The sequence below is a fragment of the Hyaena hyaena genome, unplaced genomic scaffold, assembly GCF_003009895.1.
Source record: "Hyaena hyaena isolate Hyena2069 unplaced genomic scaffold, ASM300989v1 scaffold_702, whole genome shotgun sequence".
In the NCBI taxonomy this organism is placed as follows: domain Eukaryota; kingdom Metazoa; phylum Chordata; class Mammalia; order Carnivora; family Hyaenidae; genus Hyaena; species Hyaena hyaena.
Genome location: NW_024081338.1, coordinates 433719 through 452984, shown reverse-complemented (window position 1 = coordinate 452984; position 19266 = coordinate 433719).

The following is a 19266-nucleotide window of genomic DNA, read 5'->3' as shown; positions in this document are numbered from 1 at the left end:
CTGAGCTCAGATTTTTGTCTTCTTTTTTTAGAAAAAGGAAAATGACTGACAGGTCGATGAGCAAACAAGATGCAGGTTCATAGCCCTTAGGCAAGCAGCCATATCTCCTCAGCTGTAGAATTCAAGATTTTTCTTCTAACCAACCAGTCTTTCCCTAGGGTCACAAAGTCAGGACCAGTGGTTTTTACAAACAAGCAAATATGCCCAAGCCCAGCAACCAAATTGAGTTGCCATCTATTTGAGGGTTGGTGAGCTTCTGGTTGCCCATTTATGTGAGGCAGCCTATTCATACTGTATAGTGTCCTTAGAACTTAGTGAATCAGTATTTCACAATCCCGGTTGGACTTGATCCCACCCTTTAGGGCAGTAGTCGTTTGAAGGGGTAGTTTTAACTTGAACAATCACAGCCTACCTGTCCAACCTTCTCCCTGAGGAACCAAGCAAAATAAACTTCATTTTCTTTAAGGAAATCTCACTGTTTTTCACTATGTCTTCCTACTTTGATCTGGAAGCTATTCTAGGCACTCAACAGGAATAACTGAAAACCTGAACTTCCCTGAAATGGATGGGAAAGGAAAAAGTGCACTGCCACCACTTTAGAAATCTTGCTTCTTTTGGCTGAGGACCTATGGAAATGGAGAGGAACACCAGAGGCTCTTAGTTTTGACAGGTTTACTTGCAAGGCTGGTTCTTGGGGCTACTACATTCTCTAGACATCCGGTCCCTGGGTTAGAATGTTAAATACTCCTCAGGCCCCGGGATAGCTCTGGTCCTTTTAAAAAGAGCAGAATTGAGGGATACCTGGATGGCTCAGTCAGTGTCTGCCTTCGGCTCAAGTCATGATCTCACAGTTCCTGGGTTTGAGCCCCACATCAGGCAGTTGGACCCTGGAGCCTGCTTTAGATTCTATGTCTCCCTCTCTTTCTGACCCTCTCTCGCTCATGCTCTCTCTCAAAAATAAATACACATTTTTTGTGCCGTGTGTGGTTTTTTTTTAATTTTTTTAAAAATTTTTAAAAAATTTTTTTAATAAAATAAAATAGCACAGTTGTTCATTGACTTGGCTCAATTTGGCACCAGTTACTTAGGGCAGAGCTAATACTAGAACCCAAGTCTTCTGACTTACAGATCTTGGGTTCCTTCTATGCAGCCTGGCCATCCACCCTAGCATTAGAAGTTGAGTTCTAAGTGGGCACACAAAAAGAGGGCTTCTTTAATTAAATTTTCTCCATTTAATTTCCAAGAGACGTTCCCATATACAGTCTAGCTTTGAACACCATAGACCTGCCACAAGACTTTTTTCTTTGAATTAGCCCCACCCTGAACCCTTTTTCTTCCTTCTTCCCGGTGTGTTCTTGCTATGCTATTGTTCACTTCCCTTTTCCCTTTCTACCACTACCTTAAATCCAACTATGATTCTACTTCTCCATATTCTTCACCAAGTATTCTGTGCCAGCAAAACAGACCTGAACAGACCTTTATTAAAAACAGTAATGGTTGAGGGCGCCTGGGTGGCTCAGTCGGTTAAACGTCCAACTTCAGCTCAGATCATGAAATCACCGTCTATGGGTTCGACCCCCACATGGGGCTCTGTGCTGACAGCTCAGAGCCTGGAGCCTGCTTCAGATTCTGTGTCTCCCTCTTTCTCTGCCCCTCCCCTGCTCTCTCTTTCTCGAAAATATATAAACACTGGGGACAAAAATAGTAATAGCTGAAAAGCAGTAAGTTAGCTATGTGCCAGGCATTGTTCTAGGATGAACTCAGCACCCCATGAGAGATTATTATTATTCCTCTGTATGATCTTTCTTAGGAAACTGAGGTATAAGGAGTATAGCTTGCCCGGGCTCACGCTGACAAGACTTACCTGAACCAGGATTGAGCCCAGGTGGTCTAGCCCTAGACCCGTTCCCTTCAGCGTGTCCCAGTTTCTATTTGAAGACTGCGCCTTGCCAGATAAGTTCACTTGGACCCCTGTCATTTGGGGCCGTCTGATCTGCCAGCTCTCCATCCTCGACTTTGTTGCAATGTTCCACCTTCAGAATTGGGCCTCCCTCCAGTTGGGAAATATCAGATCCATCCTAGGTTAATTCCCAGATGTGGGCCCCACCCTGTCACTGTCAATCTCCCGGCATGCCCGCTGGGAAGCAGCTAGCTCTTGTTTCGTTCCATCTTTGATTGTGGACCTGCACAGCTCAACTGTGGGGTGACTCCCTTGGGCAGCTTACAGAAAGTAGCTTTCTTCCCCCAAGCTTCCATCCCCACACAACATCCTCTTCAGAGAAAGCCCTCATCTGCCACATTGGAACTTTATTCCCTGCCACACGTGACAACCATAATTTCTTTTGCCATATCTTTGGCGTGCCTTTAGCCATCCTTCGTTAAAGTTAGACCAGCTCTGTCCTAAATTAAAGGCACCTAACACCTAGAGGACCCCATCCTGTCCCCTCCACTGTTCTTTTTCAGTCTACGTCATCTGCCAATGAACGGAGAGGCGATCCCTCCCTCCCCCAGACTCAAAGGCTCCTATTACTGCTGTTTCTTTACAGCGGAAAATGAAGAGTGCTTAGCCTCGGGCTCACATGAAGGGAAGACCTCTGTGTGTGCTCTGAGTAGTTCTGGTCCTGTTTGTGACCAAATGAAAATACAGATGGGCAGGGGCGCCTGGGTGGCTCAGTTGGTTAGGTGTCCAACTTCAGCTCGGGTCATGATCTCACAGTTCGTGGGTTCGAGCCCCAGGTTGGGCTCTGAGCTGGCAGCTAGCTCAGAGCCTGGAGCCTGCTTCAGATTCTGTGTCTCCCTCTCTCCCTGACCCTCTCCTGTTCATGCTGTCTGTCTGTCTCTCTCTCTCTCAGAAATAAGTAAAACATAAAAATTAAAAAAAGAAAAAAGAAAATACAGATGGGCAGAGAATATTCTATAAGGATATAAGGATCTGTTTACACTGGTGGCCTCCAAGAAGACCTCGAAGGTAGAGAATGGAGTAGGAACTGGGAACATCACTTTCCCCTTTATACTGGTTGGTGGTTTTTGAAATTTGAACCATGTGAATGTATTACCTTTTTTAAATAAAGAAAAAAGAAAAAAACTGAAATTCAAATAATCTGCCGAGCTAAAAGCTAACACCATTAGACAGGAAGGTAACTTTTTTTTAACTAATTAGGACTTCTGTATTTGTTACAATAAACACCTTTTTTTTTTTTTTAAATCAAATAAAAGTCACGCAACACTTGGTACCTCCAGGGATGTGAGTAGCATTTAAAATGTCCCTGGTTGGGGCGCCTGAGTGGGTCAGTCAGTTAAGTGGCTGACGTGGGCTTATGTCATGATCTCACTGGTTCCTGAGTTCGAGCCCTACGTCAGGCTTTTTGCTGCCATCTCAAAGCCTGAAGCCTGCTTCCGATTCCGTGTCTTCCTTGCTCTCTGCCCCTCCCCTACTCACATATGTCTCAAAAATAAATTAACATTAAAAAAAAAAAGTTTTAAGGGGCGCCTGGGTGGCTTAGTCGGTTAAGTGTCTGACTTTCGCTTAGATCATGATCTCGCGGTTCGTGGGTTCGAGCCCCGCGTCGGGCTCTGTGCTGACTGCCAGCTCAGAGCCTGGAGCCTGTTTCAGAGTCTGTGTCTCCCTCTCTCTCTGACCCTCCCCTGTTCACGCAGTCTCTCTGTATCCTAGAAATAAAAAAAAATTAAAAAAATAAAAATTAAAAAAAGAAGTTTTAAAACAAAAAATAAAGTGTCCCTGATTGATGATATGGATTCCTGATACATAAAACGGGGTCAGCAGCTTTCATTTCCCAATGTCGGGTGGTCTCATGCCCTGCAGAACCGGGCTCGCCCCCTGCTTCCCAGGAGCTCTCCAGGTCTGTTCCCCTGTTTCTGCCCGGCTGGCTCCATGTGGCAATTAAAGAAGAGGCTGAGACAGCAGCAGGGTCTGCTCTCCTCCATCTTCTGTCCTTGGTGTCGGGCCTGGGGTGTATCCCTCAGGTGATCAGCCCAGCCTGTGATGGAGGCTCAGCAGAAGCCCAGGCTGTCCTTGCCTCAAATCAGAGACACAGGTTTCAAGTATAGGCCTTTCCAGATTCCTGTCGTTCTGCTCCTGCTCTCTCTCTGCTGTTCGTTTTGCTGCTTCTATTCCACGTGATTTATGTGCAGACTCTTACTTCTGTACACACCCCACTCCTTCCTTTGTGACAGTCTTCCTTCTTCCCAGGGTACATCGCACATGGGATTGACATTCGTTTGAAACTCCAAATACCATTTTCCAAACAGAGTTATAATACTGTGCTCGATAATGAGCTGCTTCCGTGTTGGAAGTACTGTTTCACAAGCTGGGAGTGCTGGGGTACCTGTTCTCATGGTGCTTACATTCTAATGGGGCACAAGTGCATAAATAAGGAAAGACCAGGTAGTGATAAGTGCCATAATGACGGGGGCCTGATTTCAGCTGAGTGGTCAAGGAAGGCCTCTCTGAAGAGGTGACGTTCGAATTGAAGCAGGAAGCAAGCACACAAAGGAGGCAGCTATGTGTGTAACTGCGTGTGAGTTTCAGGCCAAGATGGCAGATGGCATTCATGCAACTAATTTTGCTCCAACCCAAAACTGCTCTAAACAGATTTTCTTTTCTTTCTTTAAATATTTTCTTTCTTTCTTTCTCTCTCCTTTTTTTTTATTTTTAAGTCAAAAACTCATAAGAAAAGGAGAGCAGGAGAAAAGAGCAACACAATTTGGGAAACTGGAAAATAGATGGCCAAGTGGTAACTGTTTTAGCAGATTAGAGAAAGCTGAGCTGCAACCCAGCTTCTACTGGAAATACCTCAAAAGGCTCAGAAACTGCCAGAACCAGGGGCCATTGGAACTGAGGGTAGAGGAGAAGGCTGAAATAAGGAGAACTGAGTGAAAGCAGTTTGAAAAGCAATTGGATCCCACATCCCATTCCCAATCCCAGAAGAAGATTGGGTGTTCATCCTGCGGTGAGAGTCTTTGATCTAGAGAATGGCAGGCACACTGAGGGCGTAAAAACCATGGCAGAAATGGGAGAGTGGGGTCCACAGGCCAGATATACAGCAAATGCGGTGACTCCAACCATCTTGCACCATTTTGGCTCTCAGAATGCTAGCAATGTGATCTTCACCTTCCGGTTGAGAGACTGGAAACCTCTTCCAGAGGAATCTAATCAGCCTCTGAGGAAAGACCCATGGAGTCTGACCCTGAGGCATCTCCCAACTGATCCAACCAGGTCACCCTGCCATGAAGCTCAGGGTCAGTGTGCCAGACACCTTTTGTGCACCACTTCTCATCCACTTGGTCTCATCTCTTGCTCTGCCCACAGTTGCAGTAACTGTCCCATCAAATTCCTTGCATCTTCCCAGAGCGAGTATGATGGTTAATATGTATCAACCTGACCAGGGCACAAAATGCCCAGAGAGTAATCATTATTTACAGATGAGTCTGTGAGGGCATCTCTGATTAGATTAGCACTTGAATTGGTAGACTGAGTAAAAGCAGATCGCCCTCCCTTATTTGGGTGGGCCTCCCCAAACTGTTGAGAGCTTAAATAGAACGAAAAGGTGAAAGAAGGGAAAAGTTGCGCTCACTCACTCTCTCTCCGCCTTATTATTTTTGAGCTGGGGCATTGGTCTCCTGCACTCTGATGAGACTTTACACCATTGGCTGTCTTGGGGTCAGGCACATGAACTTGGACTGAAACTACACCATTGGCGCTTCTGCATCTCCAGTTTGCAGAATCATGGGAGATTATGGGACTTCTCAGCATAATCACATGAGCTGATTCCTTATATCTATATCTATCTCCTGTTGTTTATGTTTGTCTGGAGAACCTTAGCTAATATAGCAAACAAAGTCTCACCCTCAATCTTGCTTTCCGTCCCAAAGCTTCTTTGATACCCAGGTGGGTCTGCAGAAGCATCAGCATCAGCAGTCAGGCATGTGCAACAGAACATTGGGGACAATAATGTCTGTGGAACTACCTTTGAGGATAAATGTTTCCTTCTTTTAGCCCCTGAGTAGACAGTGCTGAGACACACCTCATAAGACCCAGAATATCCCATGGAATGGAGCGTCAGTCACTACCTTGCTTTCACTACCTTACCAGCTGGATACCTCTCTTTTTCTCTCCCTCTAGCTGTTTTCCCTGCTTCTTTGGATCGCTCACCAAATGCACTACCTCCATGTCTTCAGCTCTGCATTTGGGGAAACCTTGACTAACATACACAACAAGGGCTAATCCCACACTCAGAAGTTCCAAACAGCCTTTTAGACTGTCCTCTTACTCAGTCTAATGACATGAGCACACAGCTAATGACAAACAGCAGGACCAAAAGCAGCATGGGGGAAAAAAAGAGTAACTTGAAGGAAAAACAGATCATGCAGGACAAAGACATCAAAAAATAAATTTAGAAAATTATCATTAGTATTTTCGAAAGGAAAAAAATGATATTGCATTCATGAAAAAAAAGAAAGGATGTCATATAAAGAAATTATCCATGCATAGCCAGGTGGCTCAGTCAGCTATGTCTGACTTTTGATTTCAGCTCAGGCCATAATCACTCAGTCACAAGATGAAGCCCCATGTTAGGTTCTGCACTGAGCATCGAGCCTGCTTGAGATTCTCTCTCTCTCACCCTCTGCCCCTCCCCACCCTCTCTCTCAAAAAAAAAAAAAAACCAAGAAAGAAAGAAAAGAAGAAAAAGAGAAATAAAAAGAATTAAAAGAACCAAAAAGAATTCTTGAAAATAAAAAATGTCATGTCAGAAACAGAAAACTCAATAGGAAGAATGATAAGATTGGAGAAAATTCACAGAAAGTAAAACAAAAAGATAGAGATGCACAGCAGGAGAGAAAATTAGAGGTCAAGTCATGTAGGTTCAATATCTGAATAATAGAAACTCCAGAAAAAGGTAAAAAAAAAAGATAATGAACCCAAAAGAATCATCAATTTAATAATTCAAGAAAATTTTCTAGAAGTGAAGAATATAATTTCCCGATAGAAAATGCTGATCAAGAAATAAGACCAACGGGGCACCTGGGTGGCTTAGTCGGTTAAGTGTCCGACTTTCGCTTAGGTCATGATCTCGCGGTTCGTGGCTTCGAGCCCCGCGTCGGGCTCTGTGCTGACTGCCAGCTCGGAGCCTGGAGCCTGTTTCAGTCTGTGTCTCCCTCTCTCTCTGACCCTCCCCTGCTCACTCTGTGTGTGTCTCTCTCTCCTAGAAATTAAAAAAAAAAAAAAAAAACATTAAGAAATAAGACCAACAGATGAATATAAACACATACCAAGGCCCATGATTGTGAACTTGTAAAACATAGGGGATGATGAAAAGATTCTACAAGCTTCAAGAGAAAAAAAAGTCACATGTGAATGAAGGGCCAGAAATCTAACAGTTTTGGAGTTCTTTTTTTTTTTTTTTAAATGTTTTATTTATTTTTGAGGATGGGTGATGAGGATCTGAAGTGGGCTCTGTGCTAACAGCAGCAAGCTGGATGTGAGGCTCTAATTCAGGAACTATGAGGTCATGACTAGAGCCAAAGTCAGACACTTAACGGACTGAGCCATCCAGGTGCCCCTGGGGTTCTCAATAGCATCACTGGAATCAAGAAGATAGTGAAATAACATCTTCAAAATGCTAAAGTTGCGAGGGCGGGGGGGGGGGGTGTGCCTGAGTGGCTCAGTCAGGTAAGCATTCGACCTTGGCTCAGGTCATTATCTCCCGGTTCATGAGTTCAAATCCCTCATGTCGGGCTCTGTGCTGACAGCTGGAGCCTGCTTCAGATTCTGTGTCTCCCTCTCACTCTGCCCCTCCTCCACTCACACTCTATAAATAAACATTTAAAAAATGCTTCTAATGCAAGGGGAAATCATTTTCAACTTAAAATTCTATACCTATCCAGATCTTACTAAGTCTGAGAGCAGAATGAAGGTGATTTTCATGCAAAATCTCAAAAAATGTTACCTGCCAGGCATACTTTTTCAAGGAGCTGCCAGAGAATGGAGTCCACAAGGCACTAAACCAAGAAAGAGGAAGTAATAGGATCAAGGACAGGAGATCCATTGCAGAAAGCAAGCAAACAGTCCCCCGCGGATGGCGCAGAGAGATTCGAGGATGTCGCCTGTGCTCCAGATGGCCACCAGTCAGAGCTGGAACAGCATAACCCAAGAGACAGACATGTTGAGGATGGCTTCGTCCACAGACTCCTGCCCATCGCTCCTTCTTTTTTACCTGAGGACTAAATCCGCAGGTGCACCTGACCCAGATTCTACTCTGTCCTTGACCTATCTTGGACCATGTATCAAGAAAAGTGTTTCTCTCCCCCATAAGCCTTGCCAGCTAGATCGCCTGAGGACTCATGTCTTCCCCCACAGAAGCGATCTGCTCTGACAGACTTCTAGGCCATGGCAAGCTTGGAAGCAAATAAAAACAGTGGCACGCTCCCCCGACCACATCACTGCCACGTATCTAACACTTGCTTCCTACTATTACCCTACGCATGCCCTGACTGTGCCGCACTCTGTTTTTCCCAGGATCCACTCATAACATTGCCTAGGAGAGAGTCTCGTAAATTCTCAGAGGAGCTGAATTCAGACTCTAACCTAGGGCTCATTCCCTGTGTCTTCGAGGAGCCTTCATCTGACTCTGGCAATGTTACAGCTGCGTGTGTGCTCGCTACCCAGGTTTTCAAAGCTAAATCATAACTATTCAGGGAGCCCTGGGTAGCTGATTTTCCCCCTAACTATAAATAAAGCAAGAGAACAATTAACTCGAACTCAAAACTCAGGGGATTGGGTAACCTCAGGTGGGGGAGGGGCACAGTCATGAAGGGGTACCCAGGGGACTGCAAATGGACTGTTTCCAGTTTATTTCTTAAGCTGGGCTGTGGGTACAGGGTGTGCCTTTGCTTATTCTTATTTACCTGTAGGTATATGCTGCATATACTCTTCAGTATGCAAGAACATTTCAGATGGTAATTTTATTTATTTATTTAAATTCAAGTTAGTTAAAGTACAGTGTAGTAGGGGTTTCAGGAGTAGAATTTAGTGATTCGTCACTTACATATAACACCCCGGGCTAATCCCAACAACCTTCTTTAACGCCCATCAACCATTTAGCCTATTCCCCCTACCCGCCCCCCCTCCAGCAACCTGAAGTTCGTTCTCTGTATTTAAGAGTCTCTTACAGTTTGCCTCTCTCTCTGTTTTCCTTCCCTTCCCGTGTTCATCTGTTGTGTTTCTTAAATTCCCCACATGATAATTTTGTTACAATTCAATTATGTTAGTGATAATTTTTAAATTAATGATCCAACCAGGAGAGAAAAACCACTGCAAGGACCTAAGGCCAGAACAAACTTGTTTTATACTGGAATCGATAATGTTTGAGAAAGGCCAGCCTTGTGAGAAGGGTAAGCTAGCAATTAATTGCAAGTGTCAAAACCCCTGATTTTGCCCAAGCTGACTTTTCTGTCCAATGTCTTTTGCCACCATCACATTCGCCCAAATCGGTTGGCTATAAACTGTTAAATTCACAGGAATGGGTCAGGGGACCAAGGAGAGAACGTAAATAAGAAAAAAGAGGGGTGCCTGGGTGGCTCAGTCGGGTAAGCGTCTGACTTCAGCTCAGGTCATGAGCTCATGGTTTGTGAGTTCGAGCCCCGCATTGGGCTCTTTGCTGACAGCTCAGAGCCTGGAGTCTGCTTTGCATTCTGTGTCTCCCTCTCTCTCTGACCCTCCCCCTGGTCATGTTCTGTCTCTCTCTCTCTATCTCAAAAACAAATGTTTAAAAAAAAAAGAACTAGGGGCACCTGGGTGGCTCCCTCAGTTGAGGGTCTGACTTCAGGTCATGATCCCACAGCTTGTGGGTTCGAGCCCCCATCAGGCTCTGTGCTGATAGCTCAGAGGCTGAGGCCTGTTTCCCATTCTGTGTTGCCCTATCTTTCTGCCCCTCGCCCGCTCACACTGTCTCTCTCTCAACAATAAACAATTTTTTTTAATTTTTTTAAAAAATAAAGGACTCAGGTTATTTGTAGAAAGTTTTCATGGTAGTTATCACTAAATGAAAGATCATCCCAAAGTCTCATCCCATTCCCAGAGACTCATCATTAAAAAAACATAAAATAATTGGGGTGCCTGGGTGGCTCAGTTGTTTAAGCGTCCGACTTCGGCTCAGGTCATGATCTCACTGTTCATGAGTTCGAGCCCCGCGTCAGGCTCTGTGCTGACAGCTCGGAGGCTAAAGCCTGCTTCGGATTCTGTGTCTCCCTCTCTCTCTGCCCCTATCCCGCTTGTGCCCTCACGTGCTCTCTCTTCTTTCTCTCTCAAAAATAAATAAACATTAAAAAAACAATAAATAAATATTAATCATCAGTTTTTCTATTACAAAAGATAGAAATTCCATCGTTATCTCTGTTGTGTTAAAAAAAAAATCACCACAGAACTTTGTGGCTGAAATAATATTGTACACATATTATCTCATATGGTTTCTGCAGGTCAGTAACTCCAGAGCAGCCTAGCTGTGTGGTTCTGTTTCCAGGTCTCCCATGAGGTTGTAGTCAAGATGTCAGCTAGGGCAGCAGTCATCTGAAAGCTTGACTGGAGCTGATGGATCCTCTTCCAAGATGGTTCACTCACAAGGCGGTTTGCTGGAGGCCTCAGTCCCTTGCCAGATCCATCTCACACAGGGCTGTTTGAGTGTCTTCACAATAGAGTAGCTAGCTTCCCTCAGAGGGAGTCATTCAAGAGAGACTTCCAAAATGGAAGGTAGCAATTATAATGTCTACTATGATCTAGCCTCAGAAGCCATGCATCATCATTTTCAGACCTATTCTGTACGGGAGGAAACCACAGGAGAGCAGGAATACCAGACTGGGGGAGTATCACTGGGACCATCTTGAAGGCTGGCTACCACACCAGGCAGACTTCATAAAAATTAAAAAGTCTCTTCTTTGAAAATACTAAGAAAATGAAAAGACAAGCAACGGGTTGGGACAAAGTATTTGGAAATTTATACGCAATACGTCTTGTATTCAGAAAATATAAAGAACTCTCAATATTCAATAATCATAAACAAAATATTTGTAAATGGGCAACATATTTGAAGAGACCATTTACCAAGGAGGATATACAGATGGTTTATAAACACATGAAAAAATCTGAGGTCCCTTGGGTGGCCCAGTCATCTGAGTGTCCGACTTCAGTTCAGGTCATGATGATCTCACAGTTCATGAATTCGGATCCTCTGTTCCCCCCTTCCCCACTCTCCTCTTTTTCTCTCTCTCTCAAAACTAAGCATTTAAAAACAGCACATGAAAAGATCTTTAGTAACCTCAGGTATTAGGGAAATCCAAATTAAAACCCAAATGATACACTACTATGCACGTAGTAGAAAGCTGAGAATTAAAAAGTTTCTGTCAGGTAGTGAGGATGTGGAGCAAATGGAACTCTTCCATTTTGTTGGTGAAAATGCAAAATGGTACTGGCACTTCAAATAACCTTTCTTTTACAGTTAGACACACTTAGCATATGACCCCTTCTCCTGGATATTTACTCAAATGGCATATCTAGAAATGAAATACTACTCAGGGTGCCTAGGTGGCTCAGTCGGTTAGGCGTCCAACTTCAGCTCAGGTCATGATCTCATAGTTCGTGGGTTCGAGCCCCACATCGGGCTCTGTGCTGACAGCTAGCTTAGAGACTGGAGCCTATCTTCGGATTCTGTATATCTCTCTCTGTCTGCCCCTCCTCTGCTTGTGCGGTCTCTCTCTGACTCTCAAAAACAAATAAAAAACATTGAAAAATAAAATAAAATAATGAAATGGAACACTACTCAACAACTTTTAATGAATGAGCTACTGATACATACAACATGAATCTAAAACATAACGTTGCCTGGAGCACCTGACTGGCTCAGTCAGTAGAGAACGTGACTCTTGATCTTGGGGTTATAGGTTCAAGCTCCACATCTGGTGTAGAGATTACTTAAAAATAAAATCTCTAAAATAATAATAATGATGATAACTTTGCTTGAGTAAAAGAAGCCTGACACAAAAGTACCTACTATATAATTCCATTTATATAAACAGTTAGAAAATTTAAACCAATAGCAAGCAGACCAGTGCTTTGGTGGCCTGGGGATGGGAGACAAGGTGGGGAAAGGTAGGAGGCAGCGATTTCAAAAGATATGAGAAACTTTCAAGGGTAGTCAGTAGGTCCATTATCTTTATTATGCTGATTGTTTCACACATGGACATGGCATGTTGAAACTTATCAAGTTGTGTGCTTTCAACCTGCATAACCTACTATGTGTCAACTATACCTTAATAAGGCCACTTCTTTAAAAATGGCAGGGGGCACCTGGGTGGCTCAGTCGGTTAAGCATCCAACTTCAGCTCAGGTCATGATCTTACGGTTCGTGGGTTCAAGCCCTGTGTCGTGCTCTGTGCTGACAGCCAGCTCAGAGCCTGGAGCCTATTTCAGATTCTGTGTCTCCCTCTCTCTCTGACTCTCCCCTGCTCACACTGTCTCTTTCTTTCTCTCAGAAAGAAATAAAACATTTTAAAAAATAAAAATGGCATAAGAGTTTGCTTGTTTGCTTATTTTTGATGGAGTGTCCTGTGAAGATTTTACTCTTAAAATGTTTGCTCCTATTTTATTCCTTTTTGGTTTCTAGTACACATGTTGTAGTTTTTAATTTTTTTAAATTTTTATGGTTTTGTTAATGTTTATTTATTTTAGAGAAAGAGAGAGAGTCCAAATGAGTCAGGGAGGGTTAGAGAGAGAGAGACAGGGACAGAGGATCTGAAATGGGCTCTGCCTTGACAGCAGCGAGCCAGATGTGGGGTTCGAACTCATGAGCCTGAGCAGTGAGCTCATGACCTGAGCTGAAGCCGATGCTCAATCAACTGTGCCCCTAATTTTTAGTTTTTTTTTAAATAGTTAACACCTGATTCAAAATTCAAGTGTACCAAAGGGTATACAATGAAAAGTCCCCCATCTCTGTTCCCATTTACCTAGTACCTCTCTGGGAAAGCAGTTCAAGTAACTATTTTCCTAACTCCTTCTAATTTTTTTTAAATTTTTTTTTAAGTTTTACTTATTTCTGACAGACAGCATGAGCAGGGCAGGGTCAGAGAGAGGAAGATGCAGAATCTGAAACAGGCTCCAGGCTCTGAACTGTCAGCACAGAGCCTGACGCGGGGCTCGAACCCACGAACTGCGAGATCATGACCTGAGCCGAAGTCGGACGCTTAACCGACTGAGCCACCCAGGCGCCCCCCCCCAACTCCTTCTAAAAGATATTCCCGATTTTAGTGTCCTTCCAAAGATATTCCACATTTTATTGTAAGGAACACACTACCAAAATGATTTAGACTGACACAGTTGGCTCAAAGCTCTTGGCCTTAGGGCCATCTTCTTAGAAACCTCCACACCATGAGAGCCAATGTGTTGGAAGAAACAAATGTGCAGGCCAAAGCAAAAAAGAGAGACGAAGCAGAGATCCAAGTAAAGCACTAGGTGTGCACCCATGGAAACCCCAGGAGCAGACACAAAGAAAGCCATAGGTGAGGGACACTGGTGCCGATTGTTGGACTCCAGGCCGACTGTCCAGAGCCTGTCTAATGGATCTAGAACATTCATTGCCATCTGACCACAGTGACCATCTTTGAGAGACCCACCTTGCTCATACCTAAGCAATCCCCCGTGGTCCTTTGCCTTGGACCTGTGAAGTCCTGGGCTAGTTTTGTTCTCAGCTATGGCTGAATGTTACTTGTGCACAATAAGCCAATCTCTTCCACCTTAGCTGAAGAAACAAACAAAAAGGGTGCAGGATCAAGGGCGTGTTCAGCATCACACAGACTGGTACAGTCCTCATGAAGCCATGCCATCAGGAAAGCCCTTCCATAAAAATATGACTATCCATCTCAAATGTTTCTTGACCTCTCTCTTGCACCTCACACTGACCACTCACATCATATAGCTCTCGGGGCCTGGTCCTTTCTGACACTGCACACTCTTTGCTTTCTTCCAACTATTTCAACCATTTCTTTCCCAGTCATCTTCCTGGCTGCCTTCCTGCTCTCCTCTGGCTCTCCTCAGGAAGACAACCCCCAGGATCTGGTCTTGATCTGCCCCCTGGAATATCTCATCCCTTCACAGCTCTCTGTGAGAGAGGAGGCCACTTTCAGGCCTAAGATTGGTGCTTTGCCAGCTCAATATAGCTGCTATTCAGCAGGACTGATGGTATCAGACTCCCATGGTCCTCTCTCCCACCTGATGGCCCCTTTCCTTTGCACAGCCCTCCCTGGAGAACTCAAATATGCGCTGCTCACATTTCCAACTAGGTATCCATCCTATAGAATCAGTTCATGCAAACTGTTCTGTTTTCTCTCTTCCAAAGTGATTGCTTTTTCTCCTTGAAATTTCTATGAGTTCATTGCTATGCTATTCAGTATTCAGGTGGCTCTTATCATAAGCTAATATTTGTCTATCTGGGTATATGGCTCCTATCTCCCTAAGTAGACTCCACGTGGCTTTACCAGAGGTAGAGACCTTGACTTAGACCTTATTTTGTTTGCCACTGCACAATTGTAGATGCTCAAATAACAGCCGATTGAAGATCTGCTACAATAAAATTACCCAACAGGTCATCAAAATACCCACCAACTGTAAGTCAAATTCCATTTAATAGATTAGGAGAACTTGATATCGAATGGGTTTCGACATGATTTAGCCAAAGTAAATCATCACAACTTAATGTACTTTCAATGTAAATATAGGTTTCCACTTATCAGAGCTCCTTAAAAGTAGGACACACCCTGCATGTGGGTGGTGGAAAATAGATCTTGCCCCCAGCTCTCTGATACAATCTCTGGAATTGCTGTCATGTTATGCAATAGCCCCTGACCGGCCAACCAGAAGTGTCTCCATCCTGAGCACTCTTTGGAACTTTATTTAGGCTCTTAAAATTTTCTGTGTGCAGGAGAGTGATTCCTTTACATGTGTTTTCTCCTTGCTAGGTTTAGGCACTAGGAAGACAGAGAGGATAGAGGCAGCATAGCAGCAAGCAAAGCGCAGGAGCCATGGCACCATCAACTTTGGGATCCAATCTGAACTTGGCCATTCTCTGGTCATCTGACCCCAGCTGCTTCTGAACCTCCTCTACAATTAAAAATAAAGAAAAAATCATGACTCATGACTCCATAGAGAATCCTGCATCAGTCTGTCTGCACACCTTTGGCAACCCTCATAAATCTACCCAACAAGAGATGGCCTCGTGCATCTGGGAACTTCAGGCTAATGGGAAACAACCATTCCCATTGAACAAAAATGCAGGGTTGTGATAAGCAAGCAGCCGGTCTTCATTTAAAATTTTCATATTTTGTTCACCAAGGATATTTGAATATTAGTTTTAAACTTTTAAAGATATTACCTTAAAACATTCTTTGTCTTAGCAGGAAAGAATATCCAATGGAAAAAAGACAGCCTATTTAACAGATGGTGTTGGGAGAATTGGACAGCAACATGCAGAAGAATGAAACTAGATCATTTTCTCACACCATGCACAAAAATCAACTCAAAATGGATAAAGGACCTGAACGTGAGACAGGAAACTATCCACACCCTAGAGGAGAAAGCAGGAAACAACCTCCTTGACCTCCACCGCAGCAACTTCTTACTTGACACATCCCCAAAAGCAAGGGAATCGAGAGCAAAAATAAACTGTTGGGACCTCATCAAGATTAAAAGCTTCTGCACAGCCAAGGAAACAACCCAGAAAATTAATAGGCAACCAACGGAATGGGAAAAGATAGTTGCAAATGACATATCAGATAAAGGGTTAATATCCAGAATCTATAAGGAACTCACCAAACTACACGCCCGAAAAACAAACAACCCAGTGAAGAAATGGGCAGAAGACATGAACAGACACTTCTCCAAAGAGGACATCCAGATGGCCAACAGACACATGAAACGATGCTCAGCATCCCTCCTCATCAGGGAAATACAAATCAAAACCACACTGAGATACCACCTCACGCCAGTCAGAGTGGCTAAAATGAGCAAATCAGAGAACTCTAGATGCTGGCGAGGATGTGGAGAAACGGGCACCCTCCTACACTGTTGGTGGGAATGTAAACTGGTACAGCCCCTCTGGAAAACAGTGTGGAGGTTCCTCAGGAAACTAACAATAGAACTCCCCTATGACCCAGCAATAGCACTGCTAGGAATTTACCCAAGGGATACAGAAATGCTGAGGCATAGGAGCACATGTACCCCAATGTTCATAGCAGCACTCTCCACAATAGCTAAAACATGGAAAGAGCCTAAGTGTCCATCAACAGATGAATGGATCAAGAAGATGTGGTTTATCTATACCATGGAATACTACATGGCAATGAGAAACAATGAAATCTGGCCATGTGTAGCAACATGGATGGACCTTGAGGGTGTTATGCTGAGCGAAATAAGTCAGGCAGAGAAGGACAAATATCATATGTTTGCACGTATAGGAGGATTAGGAGGAACTTGACGGAGGAACAAGGGGGAGAAGAAGGACGGAAATGGTGGGGGAAAGGGAGAGAGGCAAACCATGAGAGACTCTTGAATGCTGACCAAAACTGAGGACTGATGGATGTGGGGGGGAGGGGGGATGGGCATGGAGGAGGGCACTTTGGGGATGAGCACTGAGTGTTATGTGGAAACTAATTTGACAATAAACTATTTGTAAAAAAAAAAAAACAAAAACAAAAACAAAAAAAACATTCTTTGTCTTGATTTGGTGCCTCTTACATTTTGTGCCCAGGGCAAGTGCTTCACTTGCCTGACCCTAATCTCAGCCCTCCTGGAATTCTAGAATTTGAGAAAAGTAACTGAAAGTCTTTGGTTCTTTTTTTTTTTTTAATTGTTTTAATGCTTATTTATTTTTGAGAGAGAGAGAAACAGTGCGAGTGGGGGAGGGACAGAGAGAGAGGGAGACACAGAATCTGAAGCAGGCTCCAGGCTCTGAGCTGTCAGCACAGAGCCCCATGTGGGGATTGACCTCACAGACCATGAGATCATGACCTGAGCCAAAGTCAGACGCTTAACTGACTGAGCCACCCAAGCGCCCCCAGAAGTCTTTGATTCTGACCTCAACTTTGCCATTTACAAGCTTCAAGACCTGGGCTTCCTGGGGCCTCGCCCTCACAACTTCCTCTGCCATACAATATAGATGATTATATCTGCTGCAGTTCCTTTGCAGTTAGCTATGAAGTTCTGATGAGATAATGTAGGAAAAGAACCCTGTTAAAGCAGCATTGTGTTCCAGACACAGAAAGGGATAATAATTAGCACTGGCTTATCTTCAGGCTTGCACTTTGAGCAGAGATTAGCAAACACAGCTTGATCTGGGAGCTCAGAGGATCAGCACAGAGAGTCAAGCAAACAAAAGTAGAACATCTTTCCCCCAAAGATTGTTTGGATGCATGAGGAAGGGGTGTCTGTGACACACGAAAATGCATACATGCCAGAAGTCCTTTGCCCAAGATTATATCTGCTTTTTAAAAATTGTGGTAAACGACATATAACATCAGATTTACCACCTTAATTGTTTTAAAACATGCATTCGCATTGTTGTCTCTGCTTTTTAAGAGTTCATGAAGGACTTTAGAATTTTGTGGTTCATTTAATCACTGTTGAGAACATGAATCAAGGCTAGTCAGGAGATTTGGAAAAGCCTGTAAGGAGAGGGTTTCAGAGGTAGTGAAGGACTGGCTTTGATTCTCTAGTGTTCCTGGGCTTCTCTGGGTCTGGTAGGTGCCACGGGGGCCTGACTGTGTGCTCCCCCGGGGTACATTATTCTGAGAGTCAGTGTCCTTTCGGAGCTGAGAGCATGGGTCTGAGGCCAGACTGCATGTCTCTGAACAGAGGCTGCAAGGCCTTGAGAGTCTGTTTAACCTTCTTTGCCTCCATTTTCTCTCGTGTAAAATGGCTGGTAAAATACCAGCCACCCTATGGGGCGGCTGTGAGGATTAGTGGAGTAAATACATAAAGTCCTTAGAACAGTGCCTGGTGTGTCTCACACGCCCTGAGACTCAGCTGTTGTTACTAGGGGAGGAGAGAGAGGGCAGGAGAGACGTGGGTGGTGGAACAGAGGTGATGTTTCTGCGTTTAGCCTTGAAAGAGAAGGAGGGAGCCAAGTCAACACCGGAGGGTGGAGTCGAAACAAAAGCCAAACAAACCCCAGCAGACATGACTTCTCTCTATGACAGAAGCACTGTTTGTGAAGTGGGGTCTCAGCCAAGTTGAGAGCCTTTTCTCTTCCTTATTTTGTTTGGTACCTTTTTTATGCTGGGTTCTACGAGTCCTCCTAGGCAAGTTATTGAAGGTGGGGAAGGTCTTGGGGACCCACAACACCAGGAAACCTTAAGATAATGCTGCTTTAGTAACTTTGTAGGCTGACTTTTTTCTGGGCACAGGACTAGGATGATTGGGAAAAATCTGGTCAGTCTCCTGAATGTTGCCTGCTACGATCTTTTACATAATTTCCTTTTATGTTTTTCAGTTTCCTAACTTTCTAGAGAATTTTGGATGCTTGAATATGAAAACACATAATTCAATGGGCATTCCTTTTCAGGCATGTAACATAAATAAATTTGGTGGAGTTTTTCTCATCATCTAAATATGTTCACATTACCATCATCTTTAGTGACTACAACTAAGATTATCTTGAGCTCAAAATGCAATTAGTCTATGAAGAAAATATTTGCAATAAAAATTATTTTTATGAAAAATGCACTAAAACAACATGTAGCTTATCTAATTAGATAACAAGTTTAGGGGCGCCTGGGTGGCTCAGTCGGGTAAGCATCCAACTTCAGCTCAAGTCATGACGTCCATTCCGTGAGTTCGAGCCCCATGTCGGGCTCTCTGCTGACAGCTTGGAGTCTGGAGCCTGCTTTGGATCCTGTGTCTTCCTCTATCTCTGCTCCTCCCCTGCTTGCACGCACACACACACACACACACACACACTCTCTCTCTCTCTCTCTCTCAAAAATAAACATTTAAAAAAGAATTACTTTATGGGAAAAGATAGTTGCAAATGACATATCAGATAAAGGGCTAGTATCCAAAATCTATAAGGAACTCACCAAACTCCATACCCGAAAAACAAATAATCTAGTGAAGAAATGGGCAGAAGACATGAACAGACACCTCTCCAAAGAAGACATCCAGATGGCCAACGGACACATGAAATGATGTTCAGTGTCCCTCATCATCAG